Here is a 22,073-nt window from a genome sequence, read left to right as displayed (position 1 = left end):
CACGCAGCTGTTGCCAAGGGCAATATACAGGCTATATCAGGTTAGCAGATGATGAGTACCGACAAAAAGTATGAATCTAGAAGCTAATTAACTGTGCTAAATGCAGAATCAAGGGAGCAATTGTAAAGTTATATGCTGACTAGAAAGGGGAATTACAGATGCAAAACATGAATTTAGAGACTAAATTTCAAGCACAAATTTCAAATTGTCAGACTGTTTTATCTGAAAATTTAGAAGCTGACAGTGAAAGAGCAAGAACTGAGGTAAATTCGAGGTTCGAACAGCATTCAAAATCCTTAGAAACATTTAGTAATTCATTTACGGAGGTCATCCACGTTCACTGTGTCAAAGTATTGATGCAATCAGAAGCTCAGGTCCTAAAACTGAGGATAAAGAGCTAGCTGCCTCACAATGCGCTAACAGAGTCAAGTAGGCTATCAGAAGTCAACTCATAATCGAGTGCTATCAACAGCAAGTTCATTGGGGTAGATGAATAATTTATTTCCACACACATCAATAAAAGATTTGCATCATCTCAGTTCCGAGAGTTCTAGAACCTGTACAGAAAATTGGAATCTAGATCAACATGAACATCATTTTCTCCCTTTTTAACCCTCATGGAAACCACACACTGTGTTGTGTCACCATACAGTGAGATATTCAGAGGTGGTTTTTCAGATTTCTGTACATGTCAGAACCTCTAATACCCAGTAGCACATCCTCTTATATTGATGCATACCTGTATTTGTCATGGCATGCTATCCACAAGTTTGTCAACGCATTGTTGGTCCAGATTGTCCCACTCCTCAATGGTAATTCGGCGTAGATCTCTCAGAGTATTTGGTGGGTCATGTCGTCCATAAATAACATGTTCAATAGGGTTCATGTCTGGAGAACATGCTGACCACTCTAGTTGAGTGATGTCGGTACCCTGAAGGAAGTCATTCACTAGATGTGCACAATGGGGGTGCGAATTGTCATCCATGAAGATGAATGCCTTGCCAATATGCTACTGATATGGTTGCACTATCGATTGGAGGATGGTGTTCACGAATCTTACAGCCGTTACAGCACCTTCCATGACCACCAGTGGCATACGTTGGCCCCACAAAATGCCACCCCAAAGCAGCAGGGAACCTGCACCTTGCTGCACTCGCTGGACAGTGTGTCCAAGGTGTTCAGCTTGACTGTGTTGCCTCCAAACACATCTCCGATGATTGACTGGTTGAAGGCATATGCGACACTCATCGGTGAAGAGAACGTGATGCCAATTCTGAGCAGTCCATTCGGCATGTTGTTGGGCCCATCTGTACCAAGCTGCATGGTGTCATGGTTGCAAAGATGGACTTTGCCATGGATGTCGGGAGTGAAGTTGTGCATCATACAGCCTACTGCACACAGTCTGAGTTGTAGCACAATGACCTGTGGCTGCATGAAAAGCATTATTCAACATGGTGGCGTTGCTGTCAGGTATCCTCCGAGCCATAAGCCACAGGTAGCCGTCGTCCGCTGCAGTAGTAGCCCTTGGGAGGCCTGAGTCAGGCATGTGATCGACAGTTGCTTTCTCTCTGTATCTTCTCCATGTCCGAACAACATCGTTTTGGTTCACTCGCCTGGACACTTCCCTTGTTGAGAGCCCTTCCTGGCACAAAAGTAACAATGTGGATGTGATCGAACTGTAGTATTGAGCGTCTAGGCATGGTTGAACTATGGACAACATAAGCCTGGTGGAACGACTGGAAGTGATTGGCTGTTGGACCCCCTACATCAAATAGGCGCTCCTCATGCATGGTTGTTTTAAATCTTTGGGCAGGTTTAGTGACATCTCTGAACTGTCAAAGGGACTGTGTCGGTGACACAATATCCACAGTCAACGTCTATCTTCAGGAGTTCTGAGAACTGGAGTGATGCAAAACTTTTTTTGATGTGTGCATTAAAAAACAGCAAGACTGCCAAAAGACCACATTTTAGTAGCTATATGAGCAGGTAATGGAAACAAGAATGGTAATCTTGGGTCACACATATTTTTTTTATGAGAGATTGAGACAAGGGTTAACATGGCTGAGGGAAGACTTGAAGAGTTCAGAATGGGAGTAACACAGAAAATTGCTATAGCGGAGACATTTGTCACAAAGTATGCGGTGTTTGATAAGGAATTAGAAAATAATTAGTCTGTAAAGTTTTGAGCACTATGACAGTCTGGAATGTCACAGAGCTTGGTGCAGCCCCACATGCAAAGTCATTTCCAGCTGTTGGGGAGGCTGCAGCTAGTGGAAGCAGGGAAAGGTAGGGAAGTGTCTCAGAAATAACATCGTCTTCCCCTACTCCCTTGCCACCCTCTGTGGTGTACATTATGCCACTGGTTACTGTTTTACATCCTTGCAAAACATAGGGAATGCCAATGAGGGCATCTCTGGATGAGCGATTAATGAACCAGTGCAAAGTAAAGGTTACAACTATTAACGGAGCCATCAAGGGGAAAGGAACATGATATCTGCCTAGGATGAAGTTACTGCTGGTGACATGCTCCACCACATCCCGCAACAGGTATTACTGCAACCAGAGGGTAGTAAGATCTCCAAAATAAATACGGAAAAGTAATGCCTACATGCTTTCACCGAATCAGTGTCTGCCAGACAGCAGCGAACCCGGTTGAACAATGCTTTTGCGAAGTAGGCACACTAGCCAGAATACTCTGTCCAGAGAAACGTATGAGAGCTGTTGAGTACTGTTTTAAGCAAGAAATCAATCTCAGATGCATTTACTGCCTGTATTGTCCAAAGAACTCATTACAGCACGATGCTCTAGACTGGCAAAATGGTGTCACTGAGGGAGAAACACGACCACTAGAACATTCTTAACAGTATTTTGTTTGAAGGTTTTGATCTTTGGGCAAGGAGTTTAAGATTTTTCTTTTGTAAAATTCAACTTAAGATGTGTACACTCGAAACCCTGGTGTTAGAGATGTTCACTCACAACTGAGCCTACAGAGCTGCCTATTGCTGGCATTCATACTATGAGTTCAAAACAGAAGTTGAATCGTAGTTTGCTACCATAATGCTGAAGTAATGACAGCCGGCTGCTGGCTGGCACCTGCCAGTTTCCCAAGGAAGTGCCCAACAGTTGCCTGAGATACCTGGAGGCTGTTTTGGCAAAGTAAGCTGAGTGCCAATCATACAGATAGGAGATCTGCTGACACCAAACCGGCACCAGCTGCACTTGAAGGAGACATGCTGGCTGCCAGGGACCTACTACGTAACAGGAGAGGTACATGATGACGTGTAATGAAACCAGAAATATATTTCTAAACATGTGTCTACCGGTTTTACACCGGAAAAACAGTGTACGTATCAGTGCTGTATATGCCAGAGGACACTATGTCAGTACAGCAATAGATACTCTACTTTTATTCTGTACTATCAAATAGAGTGTTTGAGATCCACGAGTATTACAACCAAGTAGCATGATGTTTACGTTGTGTGTGTGTTATGTTGTATTTATTTCATGGTAATATTGTAAAAAACAACTTCCCTTAAAAATTACAAAATCCTATAGAGTTTAAAACAATATGTAAAGGCTCCCTGATTGACAGCATCACTATGAGACCAGTAATACAAAGCTTGAGGTCTATGTTACATAAATGTTACACTGTACTTGTTTCAATGTGACACTGTAAAAACAATGATGTTCCCTCAAAACTCTGCTGTCATACTCTTTAGTAAGCATATTTTTATCATAGGCTACTGACTTACCTTCCTTCCAACAGGTATCAGCAAAAGGTACATTTATAAAAGCCATTGTAAGCACATAAAACAGTACTATCATACAAAGTGTACCAGCTTAAGGTTGACTAAGAATACCTGTGAAAACATGATACATAACTCAAGGTTCAAATGGCTCTAAGCACTAAGGGACTTAACTGCTGAGGTCATCAGTCCCGTAGACTTAGAACTACTTAAGCCTAACTAACCTAAGGACATCACACACATCTATTGTCGAAGCAGGATTTGAACCTGCGACCGTAGCAGCAGCGCGGTTCCAGACTGAAGTGTCTAGAACAGCTCGGCCACAGCGGCTGGCCATAACTCAAGGTCTACGTTCAAAAAATTCTTAGTAAATATTGAGGTGCTTATTACTATTATCATAATATTGCTTGTTGTCATCAGCAACCCAATATGCTTTGCTTTGAACTGAATGGGGGAGTATATTTTCAAGGGAAGTTGCATTTTATAATGTTACCATGCAATAAATATAATGTAACACATATGTCACACAGACATCAAGCTACGTATTACAGTTCTCGCTACTGGCTGTAATCTTTATGGATCTTATGAGGTGTGATTGGAAAGTTTTAAGAATGGATCCGCTACTGTTTACTGGTTTGGCAGACAGGTACTGGAGGGTTTGGAGCACGTCATTGCCTTGTTCTGGAATACCCTCCGACAGGAAACTGCGTTTCCTTTATTCAGTTCGTTGTGGCAGCTCGTTGAGTGCGGGTCTGTTACGACTTGTTGCCGGATTCTGTCTGCATGAAATTGGAATGAGTTTGTGTGAAATTTTGTTTTAAAACTGCGAAATCATCTTCTGAGACTTACGAACTATTAAAAACAGCTTTTGAAGATAACTGTATAGGCCTGTCAAATGTTTTTGTCTGGTTCAACAGATTTAAAAATGGCCGTGAATCTTTTAAGATGAACCACGGTCTGGCCATCCGCCTACCTCAAAAAAGAATGAAAATGTTGTGAAAGTTCATGACATAGTGCACTCTGATCATAGACTTACAATTAAGGAGATGACTGATGAACTAAATTTAAGTTTCTATGCAGTTCAGTCAATTTTAACTGAAGATCTGAACATGTCTCGAGTGGCCGCTAAATTCATTCCAAAAGTGTTGTCAAGTGACCAGAGACAATGCTGACTTTAAGTGTACCAAGAACTGATTACTCAGACTGAAAACGACCCAGATTTGTTAAATAGGGTAATTACAGGTGACGAATCGTGGGTATATGGATATTATCCTGAAACCAAAGTGCAGTCTTCGCAATGGAACACTCCTGTGCTTCCACAACTGCCATAATCCCCTGATTTAGCCCCTGCAGACTTCTACCTGTTTCCTAAACTGAAATTGGGAAGCGATTTGACTCGATTGAACACATCCTGGCAAACAGAGAGAGCTTCCTTAACACACTTCAGGAAAAAAACTTCCAGGAATGTCTCCAAAAGTGGAAACATCATTGGAGTCTGCGTGTTCAGCCAGAAGAGGACTACTTTGAATGAAATGCATCACAGTACCACCATTGTACAATTACATGCCCATTCTTAAAATTTTCTAATCACACCTCGTATATACTCTGCCTGATAATACAGAATAAAAGTAAAGTGTGTATTGCTGTAGTGATTTAATCTCCTCTGGCACATAGCCAATAGAGATATGTATATGAGCTACAATACAAGGTTCGCAAGACTTTACCATGTAATGTAATGTAATACTGAATGCAGGAGTAATACCTATTATTATTGTCAAAATGTATTCTGGCATACTGCTGATAGAGATAGGTGTTTTAGAAATATTTCTGTAGGTTCGTAATACGTCTCTTGTAGCTGTCCTGTTCATGAAACATAATGTAGCAGTTCCTATCTATTAATTACTGGATGTCAAGTTGTTTATATGAACTTTTTGCGTTGATACTGCTAAGTCTCATTGATTTTTCATATAACAAATTTGATAAAACTAATTTGAATCTTGCACTGTAAGGATCCGTGCAGTTTACATATTTTCAGTATTTTAACATATTATTGAATGTCAGCTTGCTTATAAATGCATTATTTATACTGGTACTACTCTGTCCCATGGCGTTTTCATATAGCAAATTTTAATAAATGGGCTCGAATCTTGCAGCTTAATTATCTGTGCAGCTAATGCTTTACGTACTTAAGCCTATGCAACAAGTTCCATTATGTTATATTATCTACTGTTACATATGACAGTCTAATGGGTACTAATAGATTTTAGGTGATTGGTGTATTTTATTTACCTTATAATGGAATATGCAGTGGGGTAACTTCATATGTTAAATTATTATACTGTACTGCCATCTGGTGACATTAACAATGACATAAGGTCTAAATGATTTGCGGCAGTCAGTTTGCTCTTTTCCATCAGCAGAACAACTTCAACTGGTTCCCACATCATGCACAGTAGCATGCTGAATCGCTTATGGTTATTATCTCAGAAAGTGTAAGGTTATCTTACAAATGGGATTCTGCAATGCTTTTTGCATTATGTGAGGACTCAGTACTCTATACAATGTGTAACGTATTGCAAAAAATGGTTCAAATGGCTCTGAGCACTATGGGACTTAACAACTGTGGTCATCAGTCCCCTAGAACTTAGAACTACTTAAACCTAACTAACCTAAGGACGTCACACACATCCATGCCTGAGGCAGGATTCGAACCTGCGACTGTAGCAGTCGCACTAACGTATTGCAAGTTCTGGGATTATGGGTAGGTAATGTACGTACAGAATAATGGTGTAATGTTAATGATGACTTTGGATCAGTTCCATAAATTATTATATTCTGCACATGTCATACACAAACATGTGATTAGCTACTTAACAGCACTGATATCACTGTATAGGTTATACACTCTATTTAACTGTATTACAGCATTTTTGGTTTTGACCTGTATTTTATTGTAAACCTTTACAGATCTGATGCTGGCAATTGAACTGTCTGGAACTGGTTACCTATGCAACAAAACTTGTGATCTAGACAATAAAGTGTTTTAAAAGGCTACTAGACTCACAAAAAATAATATTATGACACTTTATATAACGCAACAGAATAGGTAGTCCTGTAAGGAGGACTATTTGCTGTAAATATTTAGAGTGCTGATATTTGTGTCCTGATGTATGTACAATTTTCCTTTGTGTGTGTGCTTTTATCGCTTTTCATACTGCATACACCATGAAAAGATTTTGTACATTTAGTGATGACTACCGGGTCAGACCCCTTTGTAAGGACGTTGGAGGTCAGAGACTCTTCTCTGACCTCCAACAACACATGAAGTAGAGCAATGACTGCAGCTCTGTCCAGCATCCTGACAAAGAAAAAGTAGCGAAAAAAAATTAATTTACGTTTATGATCGCAGATTCAGACTGCTTGTAAAATTATGAATCTAATGATACAGATCGCACTTTGTTCGGATTATTACTTCAAAAGTCAGTGAACTTAACTGATGTACACATGATACCAAACCAATTTTCCCCAGCAGTCAGAAACCATCATAGACTTGCCTAAACATGAAACTAGTGTTTCACTGGTAGTAGAGTAATTTTCAGACCACAGATCAATTACTGGCAAAATCCTCCAGAAGATTACAATCCACAGCCATTAATCTGAATTTCAAGCAACAGCTACCTTGAGGTGCAGGGATATCACACCTACTGACCTTCACGGATTTGGCTTGTTTCAGTACCCAACTTCAATGCTGGGAGGCCAGGCTATCAGAGGCTGGTTAGATTGGCCACAAGGTCCTCTTTCGACCCACAGATGCCAATTGCGGTGCGGCATCTGCACTGGCAAAACAGATAAGATATGCTCGCCAATTGATTGCAGTTCTCAGTAGGAACCACTTCATAAGAGCACTAGTGTGGGTGCCGCTGCCATTTTAAAAATCTGTGTGCACACTTCCTGTGCTTGGTAGTAGCCATGAAATGAGGAGCTTGTGTTAGTACTGCCTTTGCTCAGTAATATGTTTGCATTTATTTTGCTAGTTATTCCGGCGTAACATCAAGTGCTGGAACGATATGGCAGAGAAGGCTGTGAGACGTCAGCCAATAGAATGCTGACTAGGATGACACCATTACAGGAGTGACACCTATACGAAGAAAACAAACACTGCTCCAGATAGCCTTGGGCGCACTAGAAGACAGACACTAGAAGACAGACACTAGAAGACAGACACTAGAAGACAGACACTAGAAGACAGACACTAGAAGACAGACACTAGAAGACAGACACTAGAAGACAGACACTAGAAGACAGACACTAGAAGACAGACACTAGAAGACAGACACTAGAAGACAGACACTAGAAGACAGACACTAGAAGACAGACACTAGAAGACAGACACTAGAAGACAGACACTACAAGACAAGCTGTGATCCAAATGATTTAGCCATAATTTGTAATCTATACCAATTTATTGCATGGAAATTGTATATATCAAAGAACAGTGATTATTTGCATGTCACCAATTGCTTGCGACACCTCTTAGTAAAAAACCAAAGTTAAGTATTATCAATCCAGCCTCATTAATAAGATTTGCTTGAATTGTTGTTTAGCTATCCGAGAAACCAGCTTCCTAGACATCCTATATTACACAAGTGGGCAGGCATCCACACTCCTGATTTCTCAGTGATGGTTCTGATAGCATATCAGTTGATGGGCAGGGCAAAGCTATTCACGCTTTCACAATACACAGTTTGTGCTACCCCTACCTGGCCTTCATTCAATGCACCTCTCCTGCCATTAGCCATTTACAAATAATTTAACTAGTTTGCACTCCCCCCCCCCCCCCCCCCCCTCTGAAAAAAGGGGGTTGGATGAGTTCTTCGTACTTAGCATCATGGGTTCAGAGATCCCCCTTATTTTGCCTTGTCCTGCAGAAAGAAGTTTTCATGTCAGCTTATTGCTTGAATTATGTGAGGATTAACTGCAAACAGAATCTCGCATTGTATGTGATTTATGGTCAATATATCTAAATTTTTACCAAGTTTGTCTGTCTTCTGGTCTGTAGCATTCACCTGTTGGCTCAAGTCCTGAGCCACTATGGTTGAGCCAGCAAAAGGCTGGTTGGTGAGACTAATTGTTCCAGCTAATAGGTGCAGATACACTATGTGATCAAAAGTATCCGGACACCTGGCTGAAAATGACTTACAAATTTGTGGTGCCCTCCATCGGTAATGCTGGAATTCAATATGGTGTTGGCCTACCCTTACTCTTGATGACAGCTTCCACCCTCGCAGGTATATGCTCAATCAGGTGCTGGAAGGTTTCTTGGGGAATGGCAGCCCATTCTTCAAGGAGTGCTGCACTGAGGAGAGGTATCATTGTCGGTCGGTGAAGCCTGACACGAAGTCGGCGTTCCAAAACATCCCAAAGGTGTTCTATCAGATTCAGGTCAGAACTCGCTGCAGGCCAGTCCATTATAGAGATGTTATTGTCATGTAATCACTCCAGCACAGGCTGTGCATTGTAAACAGGTGGTAGATTGTGTTGAAAGATGCAATCCCCATCCCAGAATTGCTATTCAACAGTGGAAAGCAAGAAGGTGCTTAAAACATCAGTGTAGGCCTGTGCTGTGATAGCGTCATGCAAAACAACAAGGGATGCAAGCCCCTCCATGAAAAACACGACCACATCATAACACCACCGCCTCCGAATTTTACTGTTGGCACTACACATGCTGTCAGATGACACTCACCAGGCATTCGCCATACCCACACCCTGCCATCGCATTGCCACATAGTGTACCATGATTCATTACTCCACACATTTTTCCACTGTTCAATTGTCCAATGTTTATGCTCCTTACACCAAGCGAGGCGTCATTTGGCATTTACGGGCTTTATGTGTGGCTTATGAGCAGCTCCTCAACTGTGAAATCCAAGTTCTCTCTCCTCCCGCCTAACTGTCATAATACTTGCAGTGGATCCTGATGCAGTTTCGAATTCCTGTGTGATGGTCCGGATTGATATCTGCCTATTACAAATTACGATCCACTTCAACTGTCGGCGGTCTCTGTCAGTCAACAGATGAGGTCGGCCTGTACACTGTTGGCTGTACATGTCTCTTCACGTGCTTCCACTTCACTATCATATCGGAAACAGTGGACCTAGGGATGTTTAGGGGTGTGGAAATCTCACATACACACCTATGACAGAAGTGACACCCAATCACCTGACCACATTTGAAGTCCGTGAGTTCTGCGGAGTGCCTGATTCTGGTCTCTCATGATGTCTAATGACTACTGAGGTCGCTGATATGGAATATCTGGCAGTAGGTGGCAGCACAATGCATCTAATATGAAAAATATGTTTTTGGGGGTGTCCAGATACTTTTGATCACATAGTGTATTTTGATTACTTCCACATCCATCCATTTATCACACTAGTATCGTAAGTACCGCCTAAAAAATCTCTAGACATATTACTATATTAAAGTGTCCCACTGGATTTTTCTATGTGTACATAAAGGCTAATGTCAAGAACTCTTGTAGGTGTTCTGATACAGTTTTCACAGACAGACAGACCACACACACTAACTTCCCTTGGAAAGGCCAGACTAGTCATCTGGCTGCCGATACTTAGCATTGCCTGCAAAGTTGGAGCAGATATTTATCTGATTTTTTTTTTTTTTTTCCTATGGCACAGAAGGAGTGGTTAAGGAGTAACATCTTTAACCCACATTGAAAGGTATGTCTGCTATCCATCAGATACTTTGTAGATGCATACTTAACCTCTTGCAGTGCCTAAGTTATATTCACTGAAGGTTATCTTTTTCCTTCTAGTGTTGTAGGTCTACTTGTGAATATCTCTGTTATTCACAAACTCAAAATGGATTGTTGATAACAAATTTCATAAGTGAAGAAATATACTGTGAGGCTGTGATTAATATCCACAGTGAATGAAACCATGCAAAATATGTTAACTTACTGACTTCTGTATCTGAAAGTTAGCAATTATTCTTATGGCAAAAGTAACTAAACAAACATTTTAGCAGGTCTACAATGTGGTTTTTCCATTTTAAGTTTCCATCATTATGCACACCTAAGGACTTAAAATTTTCTACCTTGTTTATTATTTCTTGTTGGTATAGTTGGTTAATAGGTTGTGGGATATCCTGGACTGTTAAAAACTGGATGAGATGCATCAAATGCATACTGTTGTAATAATAATCCACCAGAGCTGCTTTATTCTTCTATTTTACTTACTGCTACTTGTTTCAAGTGGAGACTCATTTTCAAGCGGTGCTTTTTCTAAAGGTTAAAGCTCATTCACCTGTGCAACACCAGTCAGTCACCTTAACAAAACATTATTTACTATTTTCTCTGTTGATTGCTTTTTGCTCAGCTATAGAACAATGCTTGTACCATCTGCAAACAGGACTAATTTTGCCTCATGATTCAATTAAAATGGCAGATCATTACCATAAAACAAGAACAGTAGTGGGTCAATGATTGAATCCTATGGGTCTCCCACTATAATACCCCGAAACACAGATGATATGGCATCCCTCTTTGTATTACTTGAAAAGCCTAAGATTACTTTCTGCTTTTTTTTTTTTTTTAAATAAGAATTAAAACAGACAAGTATAGAACTACGAAATTCATAAATACCACACATATGTCACAGATTATTCATACTGGAATTATTTTATCATTTAAAATTTTATTAAGTGTTCAGTAAATATATAAACAGTTTTCTCATTAGAGTGGTCCTGCTGAAATCCAAAGTGTGATAATGTGGATATACCATTACTATATAGATGGGTGCCATCCATGGAGTATGTTACCTTCTAAAAAAACTTCAGAACATAATGTAAAGAATGGCACTGGGCAGCAGTAATTGATATTTGCGAAGTAAGCCATCTTACAGAGCGCCCTAACAATGGCATATTTAAATGTCTGGCGAAACACCCCAAGTTAACGATGCACAGCACAAGTGACTAAGAACATTATATGGCCAATTTTTTTTTTGTCTTGTTAGAGGCGCTATTTAATCTGTATGAGCTTTTACTTGTTAGACTTTTGATGATCTTCCTTACTTCAGAGGGGAGGTGAGATTAATTTAATAAATCTGTACACGTATAAACATGGCAAAGTTCTGAAAGCGTTTCTCAAAAGCTAGGAAAATATTCACAGTTTTGTTTACATGACTACCAATGATTCGATGTCTCAATTATTTAGTGAGTTGTTAACTTTATTATTTGCTTAAAAATCTAACTTACTCAAAATTCTCTCTTACAGTTTTAATTCCATTAAGTCTTAAATATAATTTTTTAATCTGCAGGTTCAAAAGAACAACTTCTACTAAAGTATTTTCAGCAAAATTATAAACAATGGAAGGAGTAAAATATAGCAGAGGCACTGACAATGCTTGGTTGACAGGCATATAAGAAAGATTACAGATATTGCTTAAATTTTGGACATTCCTGCATGGCTGCACTGTCTGGCAATGGGTCTTGTTGCTTTATGTAATCACCCAGTATGTCATATTCACCCCTGACAGAAGCATACTTTATCCTATCAGAGACAGTGCCACTTGTAAAAGCAGTCTTGTCATATACCAGCTCTGTTCTAACTTCTCCACAGTAACTGTCCTCCCAAACAAATGGCCACCACGAAACTGTGGCAAAGAGCAGAGTTGACCACCTACTGGCAGAACACATTGCTATACTAGACTTCACAGGCTGCCTCAAACTACATACTGTATGTATCCTATAACCCCACATTCTCCTCCTCCTCCTCCTCACTATACCAGCTTCTCATAACTTCATAGAAGGGAATTGTCATCACAATACACCCTTTGATCCTGCAATCCTTCCAGCTGCAATCTCTGTTAGTGCTAGTCCAATCCCTTTCTTCATGTCGTCACTTCATTTCATTAATCTTCCTGGGGCCTTTTTCTTCATCTGTTTTATGACCACCACCACCACCACCACCACCACCACCGATACTACCAGCCAACCAACTCACTCCTTCATGTTCTATGCACCACAGAGGGATCACCAGTGCCCCATTGCTGTCCTGAGTGCTTGCCTCACCCCTTACTGTCAGTCTCCCTTCTCTAAACCACCATTTTACCCTCCCCTGCAGTTTATTCTTCTTATCAACTCCATGCAACACTATCTTTCACCACATGAAGGGTGTCACAGCTAGAGCACTGTATCCATGTGTGTACTGATTTATTACAATCTGAAAGAGGATATATCTTAATGCTCAGCACTGTTTTTAATTTTGCTTATGTGCCTGTCAACTGCTCAAAATCTCAACTACACTACGAATGGGTTACCCTAGATTCTTTCTAACTTTTATTCCACCCAGGACTTTTTAGTATCATATCAAACATATGACAAGTGTAATTAATTTTTTTTGCTACAAAAGGGGGTGTTGAGTCCCACACAGGTGCATTTAAAAAGATATTTCTTTATTTTTTAGGCTGGATAGTTTTCTGATGTGATTTCATGCATGCTGCTCTAGCTCCTGGAGGGCAAGGGTTTCAATCTGGGAGATAGAATGCAGGATCCTTTTTCTTTGTGCCTGTCTGCGAATCAACACCTCTATTTGAAGAGTAGCAGTCTATCCTATCATCTACAATGGAACTTCAATTTTATGTTATCTGATTTTGTGTGTTTTACAATTCCACACCCTAAATTCATAGTCCTTGTGAAAAAGCCGTAAGGTCAATGCTAAAAATTCTCCAATTTTACATTTCCTCCTAGTAAGGTTTAACTTGATTCTAAGTTCTTACTCGATTTCTCACCTGACTTTCTCTCAGTTTGTTCCAATTACATTTGATGTGACTGGACAAGTTATAAATGGCACAAAAGATGGGTGGTTCACACCACGGGTGGTGGCAGAGTTAAGCAAATATTTTAGGCTGTTATGGAGAGTGCACACATGAGAGAGAAAATGTTTATGTAATCCTCGATCGCTGTTGCCAACACAACTTGCAACATTTAGCTTCACTGCACAATTATGAGACAACTACTGCTAGGTTGCGGCGTTAATGGAAGAACAAGTCAGTCGATGCAAAGTGTTCTGTACTGAGACAATGCTGGCCCAGCCACCACCTTTCCTTGTGCTCCCTATAACTCAGTCTCATCTTTTTGCATGTATTTCTGATGTACTGTATTCAGCAATAATATCAATTGTCGACCTTTTAACTTCAAACACTAAGCCCTGAAGAATATGCTCAGTCATAATCGAGGAAATGTCGCCCATTTCTGGCTAGTGAACTCTTATTGGCTGGCGACTTGTTAAGTCACCCAGTAGCTAGCACAGCCACCACACCACAATAACACACGTAAAATGAACTTGCCTACTGGAAGTGTGGAGAGGAGGAGAGGACATTCAATGACAGGAGTGCAGGTAGGGGTGAAAGCATTTTTTGAAGTGGTGAAAACATACTTTTCATACAGGTGAAGTGCTATGACAGATGTCACCGAGAAATAGAACAAGGGTTTTGCAATAGCACATTTTAAAGACTTTCGTGTTCAAATCTGATAATACACTTGCAACAACTATATACACTACTCATCTATGTACTTTGCACCATACACTGTAGATAATAAAGATTGGTTGCAGTGATAGAGGGCATGAAGTGAAACCATTGCATCTGAGCTTTCTTTCAAATTTACTTTTTACACTTGTACAGAAATTCACTAAGCCAACTACTAATAATCTCGTAACGTCAACTGGGAAAGTGCCTCATTTTTTTGTGTCTTTTTCTCTCATCAAACCTAAAATAACACTTTAACAGTGTGAGAATATGAAGTGCAGCTCGTAAAAAAAGCATTGAACAATAACAGCAATGTTGACTTAGTTTGTCACTAAGCAGATATCCGCATTTACGCTTATGCTTTTCCACTTACCCAATGTGTGTTTTTGGTTTAATTCAACATGTTCATCACTTTTTGCTGGATGAGCACAAAGGATGATCTCTCAAAAATGCATATTTGAACGTATAATTTGTGGTTGACAATTATTAAAATTACCCTGTACCCAGACACTAATTTCAAAATGGTTCAAATGGCTCTGAGCACTATGCGACTCAACTCCTGAGGTCATCAGTCGCCAATCGACATTGGAGCTCTGAAAATCCTCATGAATTACAACAACAACCTCTGCCTGATGTGAAAACAGGAGAGTGGTGGGGAATTAGTGCAAGACAAATTGCTGGACCAATATTTCCCCACAAAACAATATATTCTGACAGATATGTGAACAATATACTGCACTCCTTTTTTTTAGAACTAGCACCTAACACCCCCTAACCCTCCTCCCATGAACCAAGGACCTTGCCGCTGGTGGGGAGGCTTGCATATCTCAGCGATACAGATAGCCGTACTGTAGGTGCAACAGCAATGGAGGGGTATCTGTTGAGAGGCCAGACAAACATGTGGTTCCTGAAGAGGGGCAACGGTCTGGATGCTTGACTGCTCTGGCCTCATAACACTAACCAAAACGGCCTTGCTGTGCTGGTACTGCGAACGGCTGAAAGCAAAGGGAAACTACAGCATAATTTTTCCCGAGGGCATGTAGCTTTACTGTATGGTTAAATGATAATGGTGTCCTCTTGGGTAAAATATTCCGGAGGTAAAATAGTCCCCCACTCGGATCTCCGCGCGAGGACTACTCAAGAGGACGTCGTTATCAGGAGAAAGAAAACGTGCATTCTATGGATCGGAGCGTGGAAAGTCAGATCTCTTAATTGGGCAGGTAGGGTAGAAAATTTAAAAAGGGAAATGGATAGGTTAAAATTAGATATAGTGGAAATTAGTGAAGTTCAGTGGCAGGATGAACAAGACTTTTGGTCAGGCGAATACAGGGTTATAAATACAATATCCAATAGGGGTAATGCAGGAGTAGGTTTAAAAAGGAATTAAAAAATGGGAGTGAGGGTAAGTTACTACAAACAACATAGTGAACAAATTATTGTGGCCAAGATAGACACGAAGCCCACACCTACTACAGTAGTACAAGTTTACAGGCCAACTAGCTCTGCAGATGATGAAGAAATTGATGAAATTTATGATGACACAAAAGAAATTATTCAGATAGTGAAGGGAGACGAAAATTTAATAGTCATGGGTGACTGGAATTCGTCAGTAGAAAAAGGGATAGAAGGAAATGTAGTAGGTGAATATGGATTGGGGGTAAGAAATGAAAGAGGAAGCTGCCTGGTAGAATTTTGTACAGAGCATAAGTTAATTATAGCTGAGAATCATGTAAGAAGGTTGTACACATGGAAGAAGCCTGGAGATACTAGAAGGTATCAGATAGATTATATAATGGTAAGACAGAGATTTAGGAAACAGGTTTCAAATTGTAATACATTTTCAGGGTCAGATGTGGACTCTAACCACAATCTACTGGTTATGGACTGATTAAAACGGAAGAAAATGCAAAAAGGTGGGAAGTTAAGGAGATGGGACCTGGATAAACTGACAAAACCAGAGGTTGCACAGAGTTTCAGGGAGAGCACAAGGGAACAATTGACAGGAATGGGGGAAAGAAATACGGTGGGAGAAGAATGGGTAGCTTTGAGGGATGAAATAGTGAAGGCAGTAGAGGATCAAGTAGGTGAAAAGACGGGGGCTAGTAGAAATCCTTGGGTAACAGAAGAAATAATGAATTTAATTGATGAAAGGAGAAAATATAAAAATGCAACAAATGAGGCAGGCAAAAAGGAATACAAACATCTCAAAATGCTGCTTACAGGAAAATTAAAGAGACCTTTGGAGAAAAGAGAACCACTTGTATGAGTATCAAGAGCGGGGATGGAAATCCAGTTCTAAGCAAAGAAGGGAAAGCAGAAAGGTTGAAGGAGTATATAGAGGTTCTATACAAGGGTAATGTACTTGAGGACAATATTATGGAAATAGAAGAGGATGCAGATGAAGATGAAATGGGAGATATGATACTGCGTGAAGAGTTTGACAGAGCACTGAAAGACCAAAGTCGAAACAAGGCCCTGGGAGTAGACAACGTTCCATTAGAGCTACTGACAGCCTTGGGAGAGCCAGTCCTGACAAAACTCTACCATCTGGAGAGCAAGACTCCAAGAAGAATATAACAATCACAATCACCCCCCCCCCCCCCCCCACAAAAAAAAAAGAAAAAGGTGTTGACAGATGTGAAAATTACCTATCAGCTTAATAAGTCACAGCTGCAAAATACTAACGTGAATTCTTTACTGATGAATGGAAAAACTGGTAGAAGCCGACCTCAGGGAAGATCAGTTTGGATTCCATAGAAATATTGGAACATGTGAGGCAATACTGACCCTACGACTTATCTTAGAAGATAGATTAAGGAAAGGCAAACCTACGCTTCTAGCATTTGTCGACTTAGTGAAAGCTTTTGACAATGTTGACTGGAATACTCTCTTTCCAATTCTGAAGGAGGCAGGGGTCAGATACAGGGAGCAAAAGGGAGGGAAAAGGAGGGGCATGTAAGGGAAGCAGTGGCTGGGAAAGGAGTGAAACGAGGTTGTAGCTCTCCCCGATGTTATTCAATCTGTATATTGAGCAAGCAGAAAGGGAAACAAAAGAAAAATTCAGAGTACGTATTAAAATCAATGGAGAAGAAATAAAAAGGTTTGCCGATGACATTGTAAATCTGTCAGAGATAGCAAAGGACTTGGAAGAGTTGTTGACTGGAATGGACAGTGTCTTGAAAGGAGGATATAAGATGAACATAAACAAAATCAAAATGAGGATAATGGAATGTAGTCAAATTAAGTTGGGTGATGCTGAGGGAATTATATTAGATAATGGGACACTTAAAGTGGTAAATGAGTTTTGCTGTTTGGGGAGCAAAATAACTGATGATGGTTGAAGTAGAGAGACTGGCATTGGCAAGGAAAGTGTTTCTGAAGAGGAGAAATTTGTTAATGTCAAGTATAGGTTTAAGTGTAAGGAAGTCGTTTCTGAAAGTAATTGTATGGAGTGTAGCCATGTATGGAAGTGAAACATGGACGATAAATAGTTTTGACAAGAAGAGAATAGAAGCTTTCGAAATGTGGTGCTACAGGAGAATGCTGAGGATTGGAGAGAAGAGAAATTTGTGGCACAACTTGACTAGAAGAAGGGATCAGTTGGTATTACATGTTCTGAGGGATCAAGGTATCACCAATTTAGTATGGAGGGCAGCGTGGAGGGTAAGAATCATAGAGGGGGACCAAGAGATGAATACACCAAGCAGATTCAGGAAGATGTAGGTTGCAGTAGGTTCTGGGAGATGAAAAATTTGCACAGGATAGAGTAGCATAGAGAGCTGCATCAAACCAGTCTCTGGACTGAAGACAACAACAACAACAACAACAACAACAACAACACATAACAAAAAGATGTACGGTTATTTCATGCAGGACAATGCAATACCACACATCGCCAATGCTTCTATGACAGCAATACGAAGTGGTGTTGATGGTAGGATAGTTGACTGGCCTCCTTGTCCTCCAGATCTTAATCAGTATGATTTTTGTCTTTGGGGGATGTTAAAAGATAAGGTACATGCAACCAATCCCCACATGCTTGAAGAGTTGGAAGACCAAGTTTGGCTAGTCATTTCCAATATTTCAGTGACCAAAATTAATTTGAGTGTTTGCTAAAGTTCCAGCAGGTGTCAGGCTGCTCTTACCACAAAGGGAAATCACTTTGAGCACCTACTAAAAATAAAGGTAAGCACGGGAAGTGTGCGCACAGCTGACTAGTGACAGAGTTGATTTATTCCATGTGTTCTGTAGTATCATCTCTTTTCATGCACTCAACTCTAAAAAGTGCTTGTGGTTTACATTCACTGTCATCTTTATAATTTCCTCCAGAACCCTAGCTACCTCTCAGACGAGTCCAAAAAAAAAAAAAAAAAAAAAAAAAAAAAAAAAAAAAAAAAAAAATTTTGGGGGGGGGGGGGGGGGGGTCAGGCAGGAGCTATGTTCATATCAAATTCACTAACCACCAACAGCACTTCCATTTTGACATGTGCCAACCATTCCAAATTAAAAGATCCTCACAGATAGCCTTGGCTTCCAGGTGCGTCGCATCTGCTGTGGACAACAGGACTTAGCCAAATATGCTGATAACCTGGCAAAAGGATTTACAGTCAGATCCAGCTAACCCTTGTTACTTAGAAGAACTCTTCTTGTCACCCAGCCTTTGAGAAACTCAGTCATATCCTCCACTCCAGGCTTTGACTGCCTCCACTATGTCCTGAGATAAGGTATAACCTAATGATGTTTTTCACAAAATTATTAAGCGGTTCTCAGCAAACGGACTCTCTTTAAATTTTGATAAAACACAGTATATACAGTTCCGTACAGTAAATGGCACAACTCCAGTAATAAATATAGACTTTGAACAGAATTCTGTAGCTAAGGTAGAATTTTCAAAATATTTAGGTGTGTCCATTGATGAGAGGTTAAACTGGAAGCAACACATTGATGGTCTGCTGAAACGTCTGAGTTCGGCTACGTATGCTATTAGGGTTATTGCAAATTTTGGTGATAAGAATCTCAGTAAATTAGCTTACTATGCCTACTTTCATTCACTGCTTTCGTATGATATCATATTCTGGGGTAACTCATCGTTGAGTAGAAAAGTATTCATTGCTCAGAAACGTGTAATCAGAATAATTGCTGGAGCCCACCCACGGTCATCCTGCAGACATCTATTTAAGGATCTAGGGATCCTCACAGTAACCTCACAGTATATATATTCACTTACGAAATTTGTTGTTAATAATCCAGCCCAGTTCAAAAGTAATAGCAGTGTGCATAGCTATAACACCAGGAGAAAGGATGATCTTCACTATGCAGGGTTAAATCTGACTTTGGCACAGAAGGGGGTAAATTATGCTGCCACAAAAGTCTTTGGTCACCTACCAAACAGCATCAAAAGCCTGACAGATAGTCAACCAACATTTAAAAATAAAAGAATTTCTAGATGACAACTCCTTCTACTCATTGGCTGAATTTTTAGATATACACTCCTGGAAATTGAAATAAGAACACCGTGAATTCATTGTCCCAGGAAGGGGAAACTTTATTGACACATTCCTGGGGTCAGATACATCACATGATCACACTGACAGAACCACAGGAACATAGGCACAGGCAACAGAGCATGCACAATGTCGGCACTAGTACAGTGTATATCCACCTTTCGCAGCAATGCAGGCTGCTATTCTCCCATGGAGACGATCGTAGAGATGCTGGATGTAGTCCTGTGGAACGGCTTGCCATGCCATTTCCACCTGGCGCCTCAGTTGGACCAGCGTTCATGCTGGACGTGCAGACCGCGTGAGACGACGCTTCATCCAGTCCCAAACATGCTCAATGGAGGACAGATCCGGAGATCTTGCTGGCCAGGGTAGTTGACTTACACCTTCTAGAGCACGTTGGGTGGCACGGGATACATGCGGACGTGCATTGTCCTGTTGGAACAGCAAGTTCCCTTGCCGGTCTGGGAATGGTAGAATGATGGGTTCGATGACGGTTTGGATGTACCGTGCACTATTCAGTGTCCCCTCGACGATCACCAGAGGTGTACGGCCAATGTAGGAGATCGCTCCCCACACCATGATGCCGAGGGTTGGCCCTGTGTGCCTCGGTCGTATGCAGTCCTGATTGTGGCGCTCACCTGCACGGCGCCAAACACGCATACGACCATCATTGGCACCAAGGCAGAAGCGACTCATCGCTGAAGACGACACCTCTCCATTCGTCCCTCCATTCACGCCTGTCGCGACACCACTGGAGGCGGGCTGCACGACGTTGGGGCGTGAGCGGTAGACGGCCTAACGGTGTGTGGGACCGTAGCCCAGCTTCATGAAGACGGTTGCGAATGATCCTCGCCGATACCCCAGGAGCAACAGTGTCCCTAATTTGCTGGGAAGTGGCGGTGCGGTCACCTACGGCACTGCGTAGGATCCTACGGTCTTGGTGTGCATCCGTGCGTCGCTGCGGTCCGGTCCCAGGTCGACGGGCACGTGCACCTTCCGCCGACCACTTGCGACAACATCGATGTACTGTGGAGACCTCACGCCCCACGTGGTGAGCAATTCGGCGGTACGTCCACCCGGCCTCCCACATGCCCACTATACGCCCTCGCTTAAAGTTCGTCAACTGCACATACGGTTCACGTCCACACTGTTGCGGCATGCTACCAGTGTCAAAGACTGCGATGGAGCTCCGTATGCCACGGCAAACTGGCTGACACTGACGGCGGCGGTGCACGAATGCTGCGCAGCTAGCGCCATTCGACAGCCAACACCGCGGTTCCTGGTGTGTCCGCTGTGCCGTGCATGTGATCATTGCTTGTACAGCCCTCTCGCAGTGTCCGGATCAAGTATGGTGGGTCTGACACACTGGTGCCAATGTGTTATTTTTTCCATTTCCAGGAGTGTAAATTAAGGGAGGGAAAAAAAACTAACTTAAGCATTAGTGTCATGCAATATTTTGTGTAATGTAATATCTTGTACAGACATCTTTCATTGACCTGACACGTTCCACATCATTACGAAGTGTCGTATTCATGATCTATGGAACAAGTATTAATCTAATCTAATTATAACCTAACACAAATCAAACCCTCAATCACTCAAGAGTATTATTCCGTTGCTCAGCCAGATATGAAATAGCCTATTCCACCCTTCTCATGCCAAGCCTGCTTCCAATCCTGCACCACACGGCTCATTCCTCTGTGAGTAACCCATATTGAAGTCTTGTCCTATTTACTCATCCATCCATCACTTATTACTGCAGTCCAATCAAACATTTTCTATCCTATAAAATGTAGCTATCTCATAAAAAGCAGCTAACAATGAACAACCTGTCTTTCTGTAAGTACAGTCACCACCAAACTGTGGTTAACTGAAATCTTCCAACGACCGAGTTGCTGAACATGCTGTATACTACAACACTACTTCAGTACCTGTGCTCCTTGATTACCCGTCCATCATTGCCCGGTGACAGCTCATCTGGAACTGTCTCAACTAAATATCTCAGTTCACGCAATCTCCCCGATCTAAGGCTTTTCTACTTCATTTCCACTTCATTACCCTTAATTCAATTTTCCTTTGTCCAAACCTTGTGCTGAGCCCTCCTCGGTCCTCCTATTTCACTTTGAAAATAATAACCTCTGCCCTGAGATTTTAGGGCACCAAAACCTAACCCCTACAAAGTCCCACAGGATAACAATGTATGTCCAACAAAACTTTGTGGAGATATGCGATCAACTCCCCAAACTGTCCCATCTAGAGTAACTGCAAAATATTGATTA

At 41.3% G+C, this 22,073-nt stretch overlaps 1 protein-coding gene across 3 annotated transcripts in view; it reads right to left on the bottom strand.

Moving 5' to 3' along the window:
* LOC126354152 (ER degradation-enhancing alpha-mannosidase-like protein 2) overlaps positions 1–22,073 on the bottom strand; it is a 94,648-nt gene that overhangs the window by 44,861 nt on the left and 27,714 nt on the right. The window lies entirely within an intron of this gene.

The sequence above is a fragment of the Schistocerca gregaria genome, chromosome 3, assembly GCF_023897955.1.
Source record: "Schistocerca gregaria isolate iqSchGreg1 chromosome 3, iqSchGreg1.2, whole genome shotgun sequence".
Taxonomy (NCBI): Eukaryota; Metazoa; Arthropoda; class Insecta; order Orthoptera; family Acrididae; genus Schistocerca; species Schistocerca gregaria.
Note: the sequence above shows the minus strand (reverse complement) of the source record. Positions and strands in the feature narration are given on the sequence as shown.